This window comes from Canis lupus, chromosome 13 (genome assembly GCF_011100685.1).
Source record: "Canis lupus familiaris isolate Mischka breed German Shepherd chromosome 13, alternate assembly UU_Cfam_GSD_1.0, whole genome shotgun sequence".
Taxonomy (NCBI): Eukaryota; Metazoa; Chordata; class Mammalia; order Carnivora; family Canidae; genus Canis; species Canis lupus.
In genome coordinates, this window is record NC_049234.1 from 51,418,431 (window position 1) to 51,441,742 (window position 23,312).

At 32.9% G+C, this 23,312-nt stretch overlaps 1 long non-coding RNA gene across 3 annotated transcripts; it reads right to left on the reverse strand.

Moving 5' to 3' along the window:
* Positions 1 to 20,089, reverse strand: LOC102153207. 3 transcript variants are annotated; one of them, XR_005368386.1, is made up of 6 exons: positions 19,697 to 20,089; positions 5,032 to 5,085; positions 3,480 to 3,531; positions 3,162 to 3,331; positions 1,222 to 1,292; positions 1 to 53 (listed from the first exon to the last, which is right to left on the reverse strand). It is a non-coding gene; the product is annotated as an uncharacterized LOC102153207 (long non-coding RNA). The 3 variants fall into 3 exon arrangements; XR_005368385.1 differs by having other exon boundaries at positions 37 to 53; positions 1,222 to 1,349; XR_005368384.1 differs by lacking the exon at positions 1 to 53 and having other exon boundaries at positions 691 to 1,349.
* Between the last annotated feature and the right edge of the window lie 3,223 nt (positions 20,090 to 23,312).

Here is a 23,312-nt window from a genome sequence, read left to right on the forward strand (position 1 = left end):
GCAGGCGCCAAACCGCTGCGCCACCCAGGGATCCCAGGTTAGACTGTATAAACCTAGAAAAAGAAAATTATAGAAAAATATAGAGAAAAATACAGAAATAAATAAAAGACATCAACTCATAAAAGTCAAATATGATTAGAACTACATGCAATATATATTTTTCTTGCTAACTATCAAAATAATACACATTTTTAAAAGCTTGCTTTATTTTGGCTTATAGCATTAGCAACTTTTAAAGTCTGTCATTACAATATATACATGAGAGTGTGACTTAGTAGACAATTTTGTGTATTATTGACAGGGATACAGTGTGATATAATCTTTTTTTTAAGATTTCATTTATTTGGGAGACAGAGAGAGAGCATGAGTTGTGGGGGACAGGCAGAGGGAGAAGAAGAAGCAGACTCCTGGCTGAGTGGGAAGCTCAATAAGGGGCTCAATCCCAGGACCCTGGGACCATGACCCGAACCAAAGGCAGATACTCAACTGACTGAGCCACCCAGGTGCCCCTGTTATAATCTTTTTTTTTTTTTTTTTATTGGTGTTCAATTTACTAACATACAGAATAATACCCAGTGCCCGTCACCCATTCACTCCCACCCCCCGCCCTCCTCCCCTTCCACCACCCCTAGTTCGTTTCCCAGAGTTAGCAGTCTTTACGTTCTGTCTCCCTTTCTGATATTTCCCACACATTTCTTCTCCCTTCCCTTATTTTCCCTTTCACTATTATTTATATTCCCCAAATGAATGAGAACATATAATGTTTGTCCTTCTCCGACTGACTTACTTCACTCAGCCCCCTGTTATAATCTAATGTCAGTTTTGTCACATGATTAAAAATGGGAGATTATATGTATATGTATATATATATATATATATATATATATATATATATATAATTTTTTTTAATACTGATGGTTTATTGCGGACTATAAGCTCCTGCAGCTAGAACCAAGTTTCTTCGAGTAAAATGGAGATGTACAACTGGTGTTGATTTGGTCATATATGTTCCCAACAGTAACTCCTGTGAAATCTCAGGTAAATTTATATGCCCAGTGGCTGTAGTAAAGTCATCGGTCTCTAAATCTTCAAATGCTTTGACAGCATCCCACAACCAGACTGTATTATCCATTGAACCTTCTAAAGGACCATTTCAAGCAGTTTAACCCGAGAAGTTATATATATATATATTATAAGCTAACACAAAGGAATAGATTTTACAAATAAAGGAGCTTCTCTTTCACTCTTTCACTGGAGGGGCTTCTCAGAAGAGTTGACATCTGAGTAGTGATCTGCAGGTTGAAAAAGAGGCCATGGAAACAGCATGGTAAAAGAGCCATGTGAAAATTCTGGGAAAGAATATTTTAAACAGAAGTAAACTCAAAGATCTGGTGCAATAGTGTCTAACTTTTTAGCCTAAGATCACTTTTCCACTCTTAAAAATCATTAAGGACCTCAAATAACTTTTGTTTGGGGGGCTATATCACTATTTGCCATATTAGAAATTAAAAATGAAATAAAAATGTAGTATTTAATGGTTAACTTAAAAACCATAATAAACTCCTTACATGTTAAAATAAATCATAATTTTAATATAACTATGATATCTTTCAAAGCAAAATAAGTATGCAGAAGAATGTCAGTGTAGCACATTTTTCAAAATTCTTTAATCTCTGCATGATAGAGGGTATCTGTGGGATATCATAGTTTACATAGACTTCTGAAAATTCCACCATGAAAAATTCTTGCAAGTGGTGAGAGAATGAAACTTAACAGACATATAAAGTCTCACTATTATAATAAAATATAAGTTTGACCTTGTGGTCTTCTTGAAAGTGTCTTTGTGTCTCCAGGGGTATGCAGACCATGATTTAAGAATTTGTAATCCTACAAAGAGTTAATGTATATGAGAAAAGTTTAGAAGATGATTTTGCTGGAGGACAGTGAGGAGGAGGGTGTGAAGGACACGAGACCAGAGATGTAGGCAGGACCAGATCACTTATGACCATGTCAATTAATGCTAAAGAATTCAGATTTATCTTTACTTCAAAGGAAAACCATTGGGAGATTTTAAAAGCAGTGATTTAATCTGATATATTTATATATGTATATAGATATGTATATATATATAGTTTTTAATAAGCTTTAAGATTTATGTATTTATTAGAGAGAGAGAGTGGGTGAGGGCAGGGACAGAGGGAGAAAATCTTCAAGCAGACTGAGTATGGACCCAGATACAAGATTACATCTCAAGACCTGTGAGATCATGAGATCATGATCTGAGCTGAAACCAAAAGTTGGATGCTTAACTGACTGAGCCACCCAGGCCCCCCTGATTTGTTTATATTTAAAATAAAAACAACTCTGGTAACTTGTGAGGAATTTAGGCTGGTGGGGGCAGACTAGAAAAGGGTTATTAGGGCCTGGGTGGCTCAATGGTTTAGCGCCGTCTTCAGCCCAGGGCCTGATCCTGGAGACCTGGGATGGAGTCCCACATCGGGCTCCCTGAATGGAGCCTGCTTCTCCCTCTGTCTGTGTCTCTGCCTCTCTCTCTGTGTCTCTCATGAATAAATAAATAAAATCTTAAAAAAAAGATAAGTGTTATTAGCAAGAAGATTTTTTCAATTGTAGACTAAGATAATGGTGGTTAAAGATAATAGGTAACAATTGTTAGACTGATCACACCATCATCATATGGAAACAGCACAACATTCTGGTGGGACACTTAGTTCTTCTGTTTAAGTCAGGCTTACCTGATGGAAGATGCCAGTTACAGTAGGGCTTTCAAATTTCTTTCTTTTTTTAAAATTTCTTTAAATTTTATTTATTTATTTATTTATTTATTTATTTATTTATTTATTTATTTATTCATGACAGAGAGAGAGAGAGAGAGAGAGAGAGAGAGAGAGGCAAAGCCACAGGCAGAGGGAGAAGCAGGCTCCATGCAGGGAGCCTGATGCGGGATTTGATCCCTGGACTCCAGGATCATGCCCTGGGCAGAAGGCAGGCACTAAACCATTGAGCCACCCAGGTAATCCCAGCTTCAAATTTCTATGGGAATGCTAACCTCTTCATATGTAAAGTCCAGTAAAAAGTAGAAATGAGATACAGAGAATAATAGAGAAGGCTTAGATAGAAAATATCAGAAAGAAGATACTCACCAATTGTAATACTCCTGAGAATCAGGTACCCACACTGACTTTTTTTTTTTTTTTTTTTTTTTTTTGAGGATTTGGTTGAAGTATTAAGTTCTCCTTTCCCTTAGCATCTTTCAGGTGAGTAGTTATATCACATTCAAACAAAAGAATCTTGATCAACATATGGAATTGTTCTGTAATTATTCATATGAAGAGAGGTACATGGTAATATGTCAGGTTAATACCTGGATTGCAGAGTTGAATATATTAATATGTTTATTATTAAATAAAGAAAAAGCACACAAAGTCTGTCAGTGTTTTATAGACATCATCAATGATTACCTTTGAATGGTAAGACTGCTCTGGTTTACTTTTCTGTCATGATTCTCTGAAACTTTAAAACAGTACAGTAGTAATTTTAAAATAAAAAAGCACTGAATATTTTCAAACATTATTAATTTTGATTATAATATGATTTTATCTTAAACATAAATCAAAAATTTCTTATAATATGGGATTTTTCTGCCCTAAAGTTCAGGTCTTCTACATTAATAACATCTTATTTAAAATAAATGTGCACATTTCAGGAACACCAGATTTATACTACAAAGATAACCTTATCTCTAAAGAAAAAATTTAAAAACACATTTTTATAGTCTATATTGTTCTTATTATATAAACACTTCTTTATAAGGAGTCTATATTTAACAGCTATAACAAAAGGTATTAGGCTTTTTTTTTAACATGAATTCCAAATCTGTGGAGTATTATGAAGAAAGTTTAAGAAATTCAAATTGAGTTATGAATAAACTGAAATATACTTGATTGTTCATAACTATTAGATTCACAATCAGTACACAGTCCAGTAAGCTTTTTGAGGCATTATGCATACATTTTAATCTGAGTTGGGGATGTTAATGGCTTCAGCCAAATTATGAACGCTCCATTACAAAATATCACAAAGACTAGACTGCAGATAAGTAAGCTTTATTAAACAGAAATGACTTGTTACATAAAGTGTCCTTGAAGTTCTACATTCTGTATATAACTTCTTGTATTTGCAATGTTTTGAACATTTTTATTTTCGTCTAAACCAAGCGACACATATATACTTTTCCACTTTATAATGAAAATATTACATTTTATTCAAATGCTTTTCTTGAGCCTTAAGTTTCTTTGGCAAATATACATTTTAATTATAAGATGCAATTTGGGCGATATAATATGTAATACAATCAAGTACCACTTAACTCTTAAATATCATTGTGTTCGTATTATAGTTAATAGTCCATTTTTGGTTGTTGTTTCCAGTTACAAAAGACCATATTATGTACATTCCAAACATAAAGACAGATTTTTGGAAGCTTCCTAGGACAAATTAAAAACCCTCCCACACAAAATACATCATTTATAAGCTCACTGTGGAAAGCCAGTAGGTGGAGACATGTCAGTTTCTTATAGTCTATAGTCACCAGTTTGAATTACTTTTCTTGCTTAACTGCTTTTGAATGGACTTAGGCATTTTGCTTGTATTTTTCAATCAGACAACATTACCACCTGGCTTTGAATCTAGAATCTCTAGCTGTGGCTCATATTTCTTTGTTAACATCGTGATTTTATTTAACTCTGCTAAAGAAACATTTCGGTGTGAAACAAACTAGGTGTTTTCACAAAGAACCATCTGTAAAAGGCCTCTGCCAGAAACCTGTTAAATATTCTCTTCTTTAATTAAATTCCAAGCTCCTTTTTACAGAAACAATGCTGCATCATGAGGTCAAGTTTATTTTCAAATAATATTTGTTTTGATTCTGCACTTTCATCTGAATACTTCTATGCAAATTTATATGATCTCCCCGAATTATATAGCATGATAATCAATGATTTTATACTGTACCTGTCCGTTCAATGTCAAGGCTCCAGAGAGAGAAAGGTATATGATCTGAATCACCTTGTATGTTAGGGGATACAGAGAAATTATATATGATTATTGTCAAAACAATATCAATACGAAAGGCCTGTTAATAGTATTATTATAAAATGTGTCTACCTTCTAAAAGGCAATTATATTTTTACCACAATATTTGGGAAACCGTTGTTTATGATAAAAACTGTTGAAATAGTCCAATTATATATATCAGTAAAAGTGTTATGTACAATCCAAATGTATATTAATAAAAGGTTGTATATACACATAATAGCATAAAATGAAGTCTAAAAGAGGAAGGTGTCTACTATGTGGCAAGCACTGTACTATATAGTCATTAATACTGTACGCATTGATTGTACATTCAAATGAATCAATTCAAATAATCACTCACCCATTAATGTAATTATACATTGTGAAATGTTTGTTAAGGGAAAGTGCAAGGAGCTATACATGTAAAAACTAAGTTGCAAAGAAGTATATATAGCACTATCTTAATTAAATACAACACTCACAAATGATAATTTCAATATGCACAGAAAATTTAAAACAACAATTATAATGGGAAAACAGGTAAAGAAGGATGGTTATTTTTGAACAGTCTGGACTTTTACTTTTTGCCAATACAATTCAATTGTAGAAAAAATTCAATTGTAGAATTCAGTTGTATTACTAGAAATGAATTTATAAAGCTTAGAAAATTTTAACATTTCAAAAAGCAATTAAGAACATAGCTTACATTATTTAAAATCAATATTTACAAACCCATTGTTTTCTACTTTAAAGGAATTTTTTGCAAGTTCAGTAACACTTGAGCATTGATTTGCAGCACACTGGCTCAGCAAAAATTAGAGTGATCTCCTTGTTTTCCTCAATGTGATAAACTTCCATAAATAGAGAAAACAGAAGCAGAATAGACCAAGCCATATCCAGCCCTCAGCCTGTTTTTATAGGGGCTTCCAACTAAGAATGGATGTTAAGTTTTAAAAGTTTGATGAAAAGATCAGAATAAAAATATTTTATCACATAAAATTTTTATGAAATTAAATTTCAGGGATCCCTGGGTGGCACAGCGGTTTGGCGCCTGCCTTTGGCCCAGGGCGCGATCCTGGAGACCCAGGATCGAATCCCATATATGGCTCCCGGTGCATGGAGCCTGCTTCTCCCTCTGCCTATGTCTCTGCCTCTCTCTCTCTCTCTCTGTATGACTATCATAAATAAAATAAAAATAAAAGTTTTAAAAAAAAAAGAAATTAAATTTCAGTGGCCATTAATAAGATTTTGATGAGAAGGCAGTTAGTACTTCACAATTTTGTTTTATCACCGGCTTTCTGATTTCAAAACTTTTTAGTCACTCCAAAGAATACTCTATCCCCATCTTTCCCTCCGTTCATCCTCTGGCAACCACTAATCTACTTTATCTCTCTAATAATACTCATAAATAGTAATTTAATATAAATCAAGGTTAGGAATATTAACATGAATTAGGGTCAGTATATCTATATTGATGTTTATGTACACATACATCAAACCATGTACAGACACTTTTTAATAAAGTATGGCATTATTTGAATTTAAAATCTACTGCTGGGGGGGAGGAGAAAAAAAATAAAATAAAATCTACTGCTGTTATCTCAGTAGAAGATCCTTTAACATTTGTTCCTCAAACTTTTCATTAGCATGAATCTTTCTTTGGGGTTTAACTCATTTAGTTATGTTCTTCTATAGATATTTAATAGTTGAATCATATCTTTGTGGGTTTTTTTGTTAGTGTGTAAATAAAATTATAGTCATCATAGCTGCTTACTAGTTTAAAGTCCAATAGAACTAGAATTTAAATATAGAAAAATTACATGGGATACTAAACTGCTATTTAATCAATGAAGATTGCTTAAGATAAATATAGCATAGATGAGAACTATGTACTAAAAATGGTAAAGAGGACCTAGGAAGGGATTCCTGGGTGGCTCAGCAGTTTAGTGCCTGCCTTTGGCCCAGGGCACCATCCTGGAGTCCCAGGATCAAGTCACACATCGGGCTCCCTGCATGGAGCCTGCTTCTTCCTCTGCCTGTGTCTCTGCCTCTCTCTCTCTTCCTCTCTGTGTCTCTCATGAATAAATAAATAAAATATTTTAAAAAAAGAGGACCCAGGAAGAAACTTGTATACAGAATTCAAAATATATAGCAAAAAAAAATTGTGGATGCAAGTTTACAAGCCCAAAACAATAATTCTATGAAGGATAAATTATAGAATGTTCCCATTTGAACATAAATGGTGCTAGAAATTCATAGCTGTCAATATTAGGATTTAATATGCATCCTCGGTGAAGTTATTTAGATAATATACTCATAATACTGGTGCTATTAAAGTGAACACAGATTATAGATTTCAAAATAGACCACCAAATACAGTCCAAGCTTACCATCTTATATAATACAGAGCTTAGCCAGCCTGTGATATGCAGAGAGCCGGTAATATAAAATACACTCTTAGAGTCTAATTTTATGTAGGTGATATATCAGGGGACCCCCATTGTTTTTTGTTGTACTTATGCTTATTGTCAGTGAAGATATTGGAATGTAGGTCAAGTCTTTCAGCATGTTCTTGGAATTGGGAACGAAAAGTCATCGCTTGACACTAGTGATCCTGCTCTGACCTTTTGCTTCCCAATATTGGAGAGGGTAATGTCTCAAACTGGTCAGTTCCTTGATCTGTTGTTGAGTAAAATGAAACTGGGCAGCCCAAGTATGTATCTATTTGTAGTTTTCTCTGATATTTTTGTTTTCGCTATTTAACTTTGTTCAAATTTGCTGTGAACTATTTTAAAAGGTTTTTTTCTTCCCAGCTTTATTGACATGTAATTGACATATACCGTTGTGTGAATTTAAGATGTACAATGCGATGATTTGGTGCAAGTATATATTGTGAATGATTGCCACAGTATGGTTAGTTATACCTTCATCACGTCTTAAAAGTATGTTGAAAGGTCTTCTATGGGCCTGGGCAAACCTGGAGCTGACCTGTTAGCATGCTGACCTACTCAGCCTTCTCTCTGTATCTCTCTCTCTCTGTCTCCGTCTCACTACTCTCTATCCTGTCTTTGTCCCTGCCTACTGGGGCCTTTCCAGTGCCAGCTTCTGCAAGCACACTGAGTTTGATTTTTTTTTGATTCCACATATAAATGAGAATGCACAGTATTTGTCTTTCTCTGATTTATTTCACTTATCATAATGGCCTCAAGGTCTATCCATGTTGTCACAAGTGGCTGAATAATGTTCCATTATATATATGAAAATTTATATAATATATATATAAATAAGTTACATATAAGTATATAAAAATAATTATATAAAATAATTTTTATATATAAATATATAAAAATAAGATACATATATATTTTACATATATGTATATTTCTTTTCCATTCCTCTGTCCCTGGATACTTAGGTGGTTTCTACATCTTGGCCAACTTAAGTAATGCTGCAATTAATACAAGGGTGGTGATACCTTTTTGATATAGTGATTTCATTTCTTTCAGAGATATACTCAGAAGTGGAATTGCTGGATCATATAGTAATTTATTTTTATTTTTATTTTTACTTTTGAGGAACCTTCATTCTATTTTCCAGAGTGGCTGTACAATTTACATTGCTGTCAACAGTGAACCAAGATTCCCTTTTTTCCACATTCTGGTCAAGATTTATCTCTTATCTTTTTGTTAGTAGCCATTCTAATAGATGTGAAGTGATATCTCAGTGTGATTGGATTTGCATTTTCCCTTATGGTAGTGATGTTGAGTACCTTTTCATTTATTTGTGGGCTGATTCCCTGTCTTTGGAAGACATAGATTCAGATCCTTTGCCATATCTTAATTGGGTTATTTGTTGTTTTATTTATTTTTTTTTCTATTCAGTTCTGTGAGTTTTTAAAATATACATCTTGGATATTAACCCCTTATCACATATATAATTTGCAAATATTTTCTCCCATTTCCCCATGGGAAGTGCAATGTGAGACTCAATCCCAGGCCTCAGGGATCAGGACCTGAGCCAAAGTCAGACGCTCAACCACTGAGCCACCCAGGTGCCCCCTTAGGTTGCCTTTTAATTTTGCTGATTTCTTTTGTTGTGAAGTAGCCTTTTAGTTTGGCATAATCCTACAGTTTATTTTTCATTTTATTGCTAATGCCTTTTATGTCACATCATATCCAAAATATTGCCAAGACTAAAGACAATCGTATTTTTTATTTGTATTCACTTAAAGCCTCTATGTCTTTATGACATGTCTCTCTGGATTCTCTTAAGATTTCTCCTTGCTTTGGTTTTTATACATATTAAATATGATAAACTTAGTTATAGATATTTTTGGAATTTATCCTTTTTGGTGTTCTCTGAAACTCCTGAATCTGAAATTCAGTGTCTTGTCATTAATTTTGGGAAAATTCTTAGCTGTTATTACCTCAAATATTTCTTCTTTTCAGTCAAGCTAGTCCACACCTAGACTCCAAAGATTAATCAAAATTACCATTTAAATGTTTCTACCAGTTTATGGCTTCAGTGACTTCTGCTCAAGGTAAACAATTCATGGTTGTGATTCTGGATTCATTTGTCTCTCTAGATTATAGGAAAGGATCTGCCCTACAAGCTCGGTTCTGTGATGAATACAAAGTAAGTTACCAACTGTTGGTTCAGATTTTTTCTTATTGTATTATAATTTTTCAGGGGATTGTATTCTCATTAGAGCTGAAATCGGAAATCTGTCTATTATACTTTCTATTACATGTCTTTGGAATGAATATTCTGATGAAAGAAATTTCAAAGTACTGAGTGGCTAAATTAGAATTTTGTATAGGCACAAAAAATGATAACCCCATATAATGCTAGTTTTATAGCTAAAATGATTTGCCAGTGTCCTACAATAGCATGCAGCAATATTATTTTTTTCTCTCACTGATTACATTTCTCACTCATGGCATATGCTGGAATAACGGGTAATATGCACATGTGCATTGTATTCTAATTAATGGTTTTGTACCATGTGGATTATATATTCTGCAACATTTACTTAAACCTTACATAATATTTTTATTCAGCCACATATTTGTATTTTGAACTATTAAAATGTTAATTGCAATGTATAGATACAAGGTCATATGACAACTGAAATAGCAATAATAAAACAATATATTAATAACAGGAACATGGCAAGTTGCTACAATGGTACAATATAGTACCCATAGCAGTGGCAATGAGTACTATAATGCAGACAAAAGTTCAGGAGCTATTGAATGTTAATAGAAAAGTTAAGAATTAATAAAAATCTTAAAGAACTGAATGACTGAAAAAGACATAAAATTACATTTTATCTCAGATTTGAAAGCAGGAGAGAAAAAAAATTAAAAAAAGAAAATGAAAGTAGGAGAGAAAGCCCAACAGTTTTGGTGTGAAGTACAAATAGGATACTCCTACTTGTTAAATCTCATGCCATTTATTTCTTAGTATACCACAATTAATTATCTTTGCTTAGAAAAATTTAGCAGGATGAATATGAAGTAGTGGATATAAGGAATGTTTGAAGAGATGCATCTCTTACCTATTGTCTTTATCAAAATGCATTTCTGCAAATATTTCACATGTCTATTGATTCACATATCTACACATATCCTGCTGAATTTTGTTGAAATAAAAATCACTGTCCTCAATAGGATATGAAAACAAGAACAGAGCAGAAATAATAATTTGAGAGATGTAAAGATGATAGAAGCTACATTAAATAATTATTTAAGAATAATAAACACGCACAAGGACAAAAATGCATAGACAACTAGAATGCACTAAAATTGGATATTTTTGTATTTTACATTACCCTACTACTAGATAAAAATTATACTTGATTTATAAAAAGATTTATTTATATTGATTTTAAAGAGAGAGAGAGAGAGCATGCTGAGGTGGGGCAGAGGAAGAGGGAGAGAGAAAATCTCAAGCAGACTCCCCACTGAGTGTGGAGCCCAATGTGGGGCTTGATCTCCTGATCCTGAGATCATGACCTGAGCCAGAAATATAGAGTCAGCACTTAACTGTCTGAACCACCCAGGAGCCCAGAAAATTATAATTTATATAGGGTTTTATATCATACACGTATTAACATGGAATTATGTGCTTCTTAATTATCTTGACAAGAGTTTTAGTTAACAGATTTTATAATGATTATCTTTCTACTCAATGAATCTATTTCTTTTCTAAACATATTTTTGTAATAGTTCTGGAGGTCCTGTTTAAATTTAATGAAATTGGTTGCATTTGAGTAATCATAAAGTGTAATGGTAAGATAGCCAAAACACTTATTTAATATAAATAAGAAATAGTATGTATAATATAATCAAAATATTTATTTCCAAGTATAATCCCCATTTATATTTTTGTCTTTTGTTCATGTGAGAATCCATCAAACGTCTAGCTCCTTAGTGTATAACTAAGTCTCCTTTTAGACTTTAAAATTTTTTAATAATGATAATAGCTTTTAATTTACACCTTCTTAAATGTTATTGTGATTAATAAATAGAGACCATAATGAAACATTTTTAATCCAAGATTAAGTATATTTTATAAATATCAGTCATTAGAACAGGAAAACATGAAAATAAAGAATGGGTTTTTTAAAATACAGGAAACTTTCAGAATCACATTGTCATTATACTTCTGTTTATATATGATTATATATTTTGTATCCAAGTTACTTTTTAATGTTCCTTAATTTCTTATTTTGGAACAATTTTAGATTTACAATAAGTTGTAAAGATAGAATGGAAAGTTCTATTTTTCACTCAATTTTCCCTGATGTTATTGTTTTATATAATCATGATGTACTTCTCAAAATCAAGAGATTAACATTGGTACAATGCTATTAGTTAAGCTAAGGACTGTATTCAAACTTGCCAACTGTTTTTTGTTTTTTTGTTTGTTTTTTTGCCCTAATAATGTCCTTTTACTGTACTAGGATTCAAAACTGGAAATGACATTGCATTTAGTTTTCATGTCACATTAATGCCTCAGTATATTTTAGTTTAGTCATCTTTCCGTAATTCTCATAACCTTGTCACTTTTGAAGAGCTTGTAATTGAGCATTTTGTAAAATGCCCTTTGATTTGGCTTTGTGTGTTAATTTCTCATTACGAGAGTGGGTATGGGAGTGGGTTAGGGTTTGGGGGAGGATACAAGGTATATAAAGCACCTTCTCATTATTATGTTAGATAATACCTGATATTAATAAGACATTATTGGAGTCCAACACTGATTTTGGACATTTTTTGGTTATTATTTCTTCCAATATTTCTTACTCTCAATTCTTTCTATTTTCTCATTCCAGTTCTAATTACATATATATTAATCCTTTCTGTAGTGTGTCACAGTTTCTGGATAGTGTGGGGATTTTGTTTTGTTTTTGTTTGCTTGTTTTTGTTGTCAGGTTTTGTTTTGTTTTGTTTTGTTTTTTTCTATTTCACTGTGTTTGGGGGAATTTCTATTGACCTGTCTTCAAATTCATTGATTTTTTTTTCTTTAACAATGTTGACTCCTATGATAATTCCATTGAAATATAAATATGTATATTTTGTTACTGTTTTGTTGTTATTGTAATTTCTGCTGTTCTAATTTTATTCTTTCTCAGAGTTTTCACACATCTGCTGATATTACTCATCCCATACTGCATTGCATTGCTTATCTGATAGTCCTGCAAAGTGTTTCTTAGATACCCTAGGGCAGAGTAACATTTGAGCTCTCAACATTTTAACACACTTTTGTCAAAGTAATTATGTTGCTATGAACAGCACTAGAACTAGAGATACTTAAGGACAAGGAATTGGTCTTTTCTTCATTTTTAATCACTAGAACTTATCACAATGACTAGTATAAGTATTTGTTGAATTAACAAAGGTTGATCCCAAATTTTTATGTAACCCTTTAAATATTTTTGTTGACATACAATATTAGTACACTATGTTAAGTATAGAAGGTATATAATGAGTGCCTAGTACACTTACTGGGACATAAAGGGATTCACTAGGTAAGTGAATCAATGAATAACTAGCTATATCTATTACTAAATATCTTTTCTTGTTTCTTTTCACAAACTGAAACTATTAATAAGTAACTTTAGAAGATATCTCACGATTCTAAGTTCCTTAGATTCATCTTCTCTGAGTCACATTTTTTACTTTAACATTTCAATGTTTACTTTTCTTTTCTAAATTAGAGACTTACTGTGAGCACAAATTTTATAATAATACTGAGTCTTTTTTGTGTTAAAATGGAAATCTTGCCACTTTATCACCAAAAGATTACAATAATAATGAACTCAAATCAAATATCTGATTGCTTTTGCAAATATTGTGCCCTGTGCAGACTGCATCTTCTGAGAGAACACATCAATAGCAAAAAATCGTATGAGGTACTATTTAATGTAATTCACACTAAACATATTCAGTCTGTGAAGATGTTTTGCAAATCTTAGCATAATTGTTGTGTTAGATGTATGAAATACACCTTTATTCCTGTGTCTTTAATAATGTAAAATTTTAGTTTGTTTATGGAAAATGTGCTTATGCTCTTGGGAGTCATCTGAGATACTTATTTTATGATGGTGTGGTAATTGCTGTCAGGACTTTTCTTGATAATGATTAATAATTAGAATCTCATCGACTACTTCTCTTTCTAAAAGACCTTTATCAACATTAACACTTTTGACCTTTTTAATTGCATGGATTAAAGCTAGAAATAGGTGGTTATTAATGTTCTGTACTTGCATGCCTGGAGCTTGAAATAATGTTTGCTTTCTCAATAACATTCAGCAAGTTTACATTTCCCTCGGTAAATGTGACTTTAAAGGTGTCTCCATAGTGAGTATTAATTTGGTATTCATAAACCTTTCAGCTACACTTAGCAGTTTCTTGGTGTTTGCTGAATCCTCCTTGATGCATCCATGTCATTCTAATTATAGATTTTAACTGGGCTGCACAAAAACACAAACCCCATTTATTATAGAAAGGAAGAAAAACTATTCATAAAATTGTCTGCTTTTTTCTTCTCTTTATAGAAAATTTAAAATGGTGGCTTTTGGACTTGTCATTCAAATCTGCCAGGGAATGACAATGGGGTGAAACAATCTTGAGAATGCAGAGCTATACTGTAGAATTAAAGGTACTTTTGATACACAACCTCCCAATTAGGCAGGTCACTTATTTTTCATTTCTGGAAAGAGTGAAAAATAACATGTTCTGAGAAAAGTTGTATTGACTCATATATAAGAAGGAAAAACATATTACTTAGGGAAAATAGGTTTTGCACAATAATGTAACTCTGGATAAAAATGTAACAACTTGTAGGTACCATTTCTGCAGATGTATGCTTATATTATGCATAAATAAATGATGTATTTATACATGCATATATATGCAGAACTGTATATTTGTCATATATAAATATATTTATGTATATAGTGATTAAAATATCAGCTCTATATTAGCATGTTTAACATAATATCCCATACCAACTTGTACTACAAATCTGAGAACAAATGGAAACTTCTTTCACATTTTTCTCTAATTATTATGTGTAGACTAACAGCTGGAAGTTAAACTCATAGTTTTACCTTTTATGGTTTTATCTTGACATACTTCAAATAAAATGAGGGTAGATGAGTGAAAAACTTGGCAAAGATAAGAGAAAAGAGTCTTATTTTTTACACATGCAAAACTTATTTGAACCTAATCATTTTAATACTGACATGAACAGCTGTGATAGTGTTCATGCTTTGATAATGAGAGTTGTGTCTATAAGGCAGTTTCTAGAAAACTAATGCTTTATAGACTAAAGGTAATTGTGTGTGGAAGAGCACATGTATACACACAGGACTAGAAAGTATTTTAATAATCCAATTTCCACTTTCTTTATTACACTTTTGTTCTAATGGGGTTCAGGGCAGGCTTCCCCCACATATGCCACTTTGTCATATTGGTTGTTTGGAACTGAAGTAAACTAAGAAACAGCTGATGCAAGGACACTCTGAGCATCCTTTACCTCCCTGAAAGCTGAAAATAAATCTCCCATGTGAAAGATAGCCTTCATGTAACAAGAGGAAAGGAGAAATCTGTATCAGCAAAGATAGGAATTCAAGGCCCAGAAGGCTGTAACTAACCCTGTTACTACTTTACAAATTCAGTACCCCAAGCTCAAACTTCCTGTCTTATCAATTCTTCACAAATCTATTGTTTCTTTGTCCTTAAGGTATGAGAGCTGCCTGCTTTGGTCACTTCTTTGAGTCTCAAATGTTTATGAGCTCCTGTGCATACAAAATATTTTTTCCTTTTCATCTGTCTTATGTCAATTTAATTATTAGAGCAGCCAAGGAATCAAAAAGGAAAAATGGAAAACTTTTCTGTCTGTACAGTTTCAACTGTAAAGAATACAGGAATATGTTATATAATTTACAGATTACTATAATAACGTCCAGAGTAAAAATTGCTTAATCTGATAATTTGCATTGAATATATATCTATAAATTATATATTTGTATAGGTGTACATATATATTTATTTGCTTTTGCTTTAAAACATATGAAATTTAAAAATATTAATTTTTATTTTTTTATTTTTTTTTTATTTTTTTTAATTTATTTATGATAGTCACAGAGAGAGAGAGAGAGAGGCAGAGACACAGGCAGAGGGAGAAGCAGGCTCCATGCACCGGGAGCCCGATGTGGGATTCGATCCCGGGTCTCCAGGATCGCGCCCTGGGCCAAAGGCAGGCGTCAAAACGCTGTGCCACCCAGGGATCCCTAAAAATATTAATTTTTAAATAAAAAAAACTAAACTAATTAGAGTTTATGTGACTTGCTCAAGATGACATTTATATTAGTGGAAGAATTAATGACAGGTATTTCTTAATATTTACATAGATTTTGTTAATCTCTGAACCTTATAAGTTGATCACTGAATCATGTATTATATTTTTCATATTTCTCAGGAATTTCTGGTATGCCAAATCAAGAACAACATAACCTCTGAGACATAGAAGTTACCTAGGAACTAACCACCAAAAAAAGATTGAATAAAAATGTAGGCCCTTTGATTTTGTAACATTGTGAAATTGGATATAAAAATAATCTTCAAAATAAGATTGAAATAAAAAATAGATATAACATAAAACAGAATACATTTATTTTCCAGTGAACTAATTTAACTATTCCAGCTTCAAGTCAATATTTTTAAGAATATTGTTATTCCTATCCCTATAAATTAATGAGGAAGTCTATTGAAACACTTTTGTGACAACCTGGAGTATAGAACAGAAAATGTCAATAGAGAAAGCTAAAAGTAATTCTTAGGTATTTTAGTTGACACAGTGTAAAATGCAAGAATAAATAATATAATCTGAATGAGTAGAAGCACAGTGAAAAGTTTTCTAATTGTTATTGTTGCTTTGCAACCTCAGGGGCTTCCTGGGTATGCTATGAAACTGGTCCCCATATGTGGAGGACAAGTGAGAGGGAAGAAAGACCACTCCAAGTTGGTAAGTGGTAGGTTTAATAAGCAAGGGAACTTGCTTATAAGGATTGTCTTGTGTGGCTGCAAGATGAGTTGATTCCTGCACCTGCCCACCAGAATCTTAGAAGTTTATTTACGGGCCTTCACTGGACTCATTCACATACATGGTCCAGATAGTCTAACCACCACATTACTATCTCAAGACTGTATCTGCCTCTCAAGGCAGCTTCTAGGAGCAGGGGACATAAACAGAACACACATTTGGAAGACAGAGGAGGCAGTGAGGTGCTGCCAATAGTCTGGATCCAGCTCAAGGGCCAACCAATGGTCTTCTTAAAGATCTCCCCTAACACTAATATGAAATGAAAGCAGATATGTTCAAAAGACCTTAAAGGAATCGTAGAGAACATCGATAGGCAGATTCTTCTAATCAGAACAGTTTTGAAGATTAACCAAGATTTTCATTAGTCACTATAAGAATCAAAATTTGTGAAATGAAACAAATATTTATAAAGTGGAAAGAAAATGTTGGAAAAAACAATTGCCCAATGATTTTCAAAATTAGTGTCAGACATCAAAAATAAATTACTTAGAATTGTAAGCAGTGTGAATATATTAGTTAGCTTTCTTTAGTTATGTTGTAATAATAGGTCCTAAATTAAAAGAATATCAAAAGTTTATTTCTTGCTCATTTTATATATTGCTATGGGTCAGATTTTGTTCTGTTTATGGAGTATTCATTCAGGGTCTAGACTGAAAGAAAAAACTTAATCCTCCTCTTGGAACCTAGGTTCAGATATGGCTTATGTCCCATCTGTGCAATTTTTTTAAGACAAAGTAAATCATATAGACAGTCCCAAAGTCATTATAGTGAGAAGTGTGCTTCTTCAATAGGGGAGACTCTGAAAATATAGAAACAAGGAGAGGCCCGGGTAGTTGGAACAGATTTTACAATATATTGTAGAAAATTTTATAAATATATTTTTAAAAGTTTTCAAATACAAGAATAGATACTTGATTCTCTATGTGGCATTGCCAAATGTTACATTTGACTGTGGATTCCTTAAGGATCTCATGTTATCTATAAGACTAGGGAAGCCCATTTGAAAAAGGTCAATCGTATGTTCCCACTGAAGATCATGTATATATAAACCATAGAAAAATCTCTAATACTTAGAGTTCAGACAGTTTAGGAACTTTAGTCTTAGGAAATACATTGAGGGTGAGGGAGATTATGTCTCTCATGCTGTACAGTTGTTGGGCCACTTCCAGAAACAAACAGGACATGACTAGCCACGGAATTAAGCAGCTGAAACCCATAAATCAAGAACACATGTTGAAAGACTCTACATAGAAAAACCAGTAAGTGAGAAATGACAGTTTATATTTTCCTAGTGGATCTGAGTAAAGGACTTTATAGTAGCTATATATAAGGAAATACTCCCTGAGGAAACACCCAATTACAACCTCAGGATTAATTATTTGATTGGGGGATCCCTGGGTGGCACAGCGGTTTGGCGCCTGCCTTTGGCCCAGGGCGCGATCCTGGAGACCCGGGATCGAATCCCACGTCAGGCTCCCGGTGCATGGAGCCTGCTTCTCCCTCTGCCTGTGTCTCTGCGCCTCTCTCTCTCTCTGTGACTATCATAAATAAATAAAAATTAAAAAAAATTATTTGATTGGGATTAAGTGAATCTCTGGGCATTCTGCCTCTTTATTCCCTATTTCAGTGATGTTTATTGATACTATAAACCATGAGAGAGATAAGCTTCTACTATTAAGAATAAGGCTGGTGTACCAAATGGTGAGAAAAGTAGTAGGTAAATTCCTCTAAGAAATCTTCCAACAAAATTCCACTCACCACAATATGTCTTGAGAAATGAAGGTATAAAGATGGCCTTAGTAACTAAATGATTTTGGAGGAAAGAAGAAAGGACTAATTCTAAATGATCAATTATTGGTCTACTTCATTATTTTATTTTTTTTATCTGTCGATCTATTTATTTTATGTTTTAACAGAAAGGATATTAGGTAATGAATTATAGATGCCTACTTAACATGGAATCTGTTATATATTATTGTTCTGCAATGTTGGAAGGAGAAAGAATGTCTCGAACAAAAAAAAGATTGATAAATAATTGTGCACAGATGCACATATATATGTGAATGCATCTACACTGACAGAATTACTTAAATTCTTAATCTTAGTCTTTTCTTATGTAAAATTGAGATAATATCTCTGTACCGGTTGAGAATCTTTCAGGTGCAAGTAAAGGAAAGCTGAATTAATTAGGAAACCCATAGGTATAAGATGCAGCTGGAAACTGGGAATTCAAGAAATGTCAAATTTCTGTTACTCATTTCATTCCCATTCTACCTTACTTCCGTATATAGATTTCATTCTCTAATTATGCTCTTTAGGTGCAGTAAGGAAGTTGATTTCAGATGGTCCAAATTCAAATGCAATCTACATTGTAATATATGGGAACGAGAGGATCTATCCTTCCAACTCTGGGAGGAAAACACATAATTGACTTGGCTTCAGTCAGATGTTCTTTAAATCAATATTGTGACCACAGGGATAATGTGTCCCTTTTGAGAATGATAGAGATGATCATTGACACATCATCTTCGACCATATGGAGTTCAGGAAGACTGATTCCCTAAAGGACTGGATATTGACCAAGAAACATACGCCACAAAATTATGTGTGGCTGTGACATGAAAATTATCTTAAATGATTAAAATTTACACAGAGCTTTTGCAAATAAAAGAAAAATGTGATAGTTTCTAACAGGTATTGTGATGTGAATATTTCTACATAATTAGAAATCTGTTTTCTCCTCCCTAAAAGACAGCTTGGAAAAACATTGCTTATTATTTCAACAGACATAACATAATCACAGATTAGTGAAAAAACACACAGAAAAGAGAAAAACTACTAGAGCACAACACAAATACAAAAGGAAACCACTGTCTGGTATGTAGTAAAATAAACTAGATTGATACTAGTTCCAGAGGAAGGAAATAAAGTCATCTAGAAATCAATTGATAGAGCATTTTTTTAAATTTAGAGTTTCATCTTTACCTACCTTATAGTGTCTGATTTTCTTGAATTAACACTGAGTGTTGTTTTTGAGGAATCACAGAGCTATGTGGATTAAAAAGTGATTTGAGAGACATGAAAGTAAGATGAGATATATCTTTAGAAGTGAAACAAAGGAAGATAAGAAAGGAAGATCATATCAATATACAGAAAATTATTTTAGTCAATCCTGATAAAATTTTTTACCAGTCCTTAAGAGAAAAAGAATTGATAAATATATCCAGATGCCACATTATTTCATTCATCATAGATTTATCTCTCCATTGGGTCTGTTTCTGCTATCCTTAACTAGAGCTTGCCAACTTGTGATAATATCCTAATTCTTGTTCCTTTGGAGTATTTTTCTCTCTGTCTAGGAATATTTAGACTTTAATCTTGAATTTCTAAATTCTAATTCTGAATTCTAAAGAATCTTCAAGAATCTTTAATCTTGAATTTAAGTGTTCTTAAATTTCATCACAATGAAATTAACTGTGAGCTCTTTTTTTTCCATTTAAAGAGATACTAATTGGGTTTATTTATTTATTATTTATTTATTTATTATTTATTTTAAAGATTCTATTTATTTATTCATGAGAGACACACACAGAGAGGCAAAGAGATAGGCAAAAGGAAAAGCAGGCTCCCCATAAGGAGCCCGATGCAGGACTGGATCCTGGATCTCCGGAGCAGGACCTGAGCCAAAGGCAGAAGCTCAACCGCTGAGCCATCCAGGCATCCCTAATTGGGTCCTTTTAATCTGAAAATTCTAATTGTTTGACTAAAGGCATCTTTATTCTATTTTTTCATTGTTATTATTATCCTATCCACTCCTTCACTTTTTTAGTGGTTTTTTTTTTTTCTAGAACTTCTACTAAATGGATATTGCAATGTCTGAAAATCTTCTAGTGCTGAGAAAAAAACAAATCCTATCAAGACAGAATTCTCTCCACCAAATAAGGAAAAGAAAGAAAATAATTTTATTACAAAGTGGTATATATCTATAGTGCAATGCATACTGTAGGCAGTCTGCAAAAGACACTACAAAGTCTAGACAGAATTCCACACACACATTAGGTAGAACAGAAGAAAGAGCAATGAAAACGCTTCTTGTCTCCTTGACACGTGGTTGTACATTGTGATAGTCTCCTGTATCTCCTGAGGGACTCTTGAGTTTATTTTGGTCATGTGTTTATACTTCTGCGAGTCAGAAAGCCCTTAAAAACAATAGACCAGCCCTACTATCAAGTCCATTATGCTTCCAAGGAGACAAATTAAAGGGGTGATGATAAAATGGCATAATTTTGCCATTACAATATTAATGTTAGCTAATATTTACCAAGCAATTAATTTTGTCAAATACACTTGTAAGGGCTTTGCGTATATTAACAATTGAGCTCCACAATATTTCTAAGAAATAGCTATTATTATATTACTCCTACTACTACTATTCGTATTAGTATTTGTATTCTAAAAGTGAAAAAGAAATAGAAAGGCTAAATTACTTGTCAAAGTTGATGCAGATATTAAGAGAAACCAGGATTCAGTTCCTAACAGTCTCAATCCAAAGTGCACACTCAGTCATTCCACTCACTACTTCTTCATATATTTTTTCTATATTCTGATAATTGTATTCTTTTTCTGATAATTATTTTCTATTTCCAATAATTATATTATTTCTGTCTTCCTAGATCTTTCTTAGCCCACTCCCAGTTCAATAATTTACTCTTCAGTCAAGTCCATTCTGAATTTTTGTCCTTTGATTTTATTTTCACTCCCACAATCTAGATCTTTTATAAAAACCAATCTATATAGTTATTTTACATTTGTACACAATATTCTAAGATCTCTCTGAAGATATTAGTTATCCTAAAACTTCTGTTTTCTCTTGGTTAAGAGCTTTATTATATTTTATTTTCTTGCTTTTCTTCCTTGCTACTGCTTCTCACAAGCTTCAGTGAGTCTCGATGATAGGTATATAGTTGGATTTTCTGACTATTCAAATGATTGTGGAATAGGAGGTTCAAGGAAATATAGTGGTAGCTTACCTTTGAAGGATGGTGGCACTCTGTCATCCATTGACTTTTTGTTGTTGTTACCTCTTTGATCCAAATATCTGTTCTCTCTACTTTTGGTAAATTTCACTTCTTCCAGCTGTCTAGGGATGAGTTTGGAAGAGGTTCTGACCGATCAGTTGCTCAAAAGTGTATCTGCCTGGTGTTTGTCTCAGAATGCTTTGTTTCTCCTAATCTTAGTGTGAGTCCCGTCCCCCCCACCTCCCCTGTGTCCATCTCACCTCTCCCACTTTTGCATTCACAACAGTCTTCTTCTGATCACTTCTGGAATTCTACTGATGGTGGCTCTAGCCATCTTATTACTCACTGAAATCTTCCAGTGATTCCTCAAACTACCCATACTGGTGAGGGTGACCTTTACTCAGTGGGCCAATGTAAATACTACTATCTTTCAGAAACAGCCTTATAGGCACACTCAGAAATAATGGTTTACCAGCTACCTGGGTATCCCTTAGTCCAGTCATTTTTGACATATAAAATAGATCTTCACACATATATATGTGCATATGTATGTATTTATAATACAATATTTATATGCATATCTATATTTTATTTTGATTTGAGGCTAGAGTGGTTGAAATAAACTGAGCTTCTTCCACTATGTTAATTTAATATTCTGGTAAAAAGATTTGTTTTTGTCTTTTAAAAAATTCCAAGTTGCAAATAGATGCTAGTAAAAATTTTCTTGGAGCTCTTTACATTATTAATGAGTCAAAATTTTGCTGTCCATATATGGCAATTAAGTAGGTGACACCCATTACAAAATGCTGCCTTTACAGGGCATATCCTAGTGTCCAATATAAGTAAATTTTTGGCTAAAAAATAAAACCTTTTTGTATGTTAAAAAGAAGCAACCTTTTTTATATGATGCTTATGTTAAAAGAAATGACAAACATGTAAATTATTTATCAGGTATATATATTAATGTCAAAGTCAATAAAAAATTGTCAGAAATTACATATTTTGATGTTTTTAAGAGAATCCTTTTTTTTTTTTTTAAGATAATAGCTATGGACCATGAAGTATGTTTCATACCCATTTCTTTTGACTTCAATTCATTCTTTGAAATGAAGATCTATAGGGCAACCCTGTCGGGACCCCTCTCATTCCTGAGAGCTTTCTGTCTCTTTGCTTAATAAACTTCCATCCCTTTACTCACACACACACAAAAGAAATGAAGATCCATGAATGTTTGATATATAAATATAATTTTTTTATGAAGATAATTTTTAAAGTCTTCTAAACTAGATGGAGTGGTAGCTAGCTACAGGATGAAAGTATGTTTAGGACCCTTACTATTAAAAAGGAGAGTCTTAAGTTCAAACTAATGCATTTGGTTTTTATTTAAAGTGAAATTAGCAGGGGATACATGGGTGGCTCAGTGGTTTAACATCTGCCTTTGGCCACCTAATAAGCAGGGAAGCTGCTTCTCCCTCTACCTACGTCTCTGCCTCTCTCTGTGTGTCTCTCATTAATAAATAAATAAATGAAATCTTGATAAGTAAATAAATGAAATGAAATTAGCAATTGATGAAGGATTCTGCATGA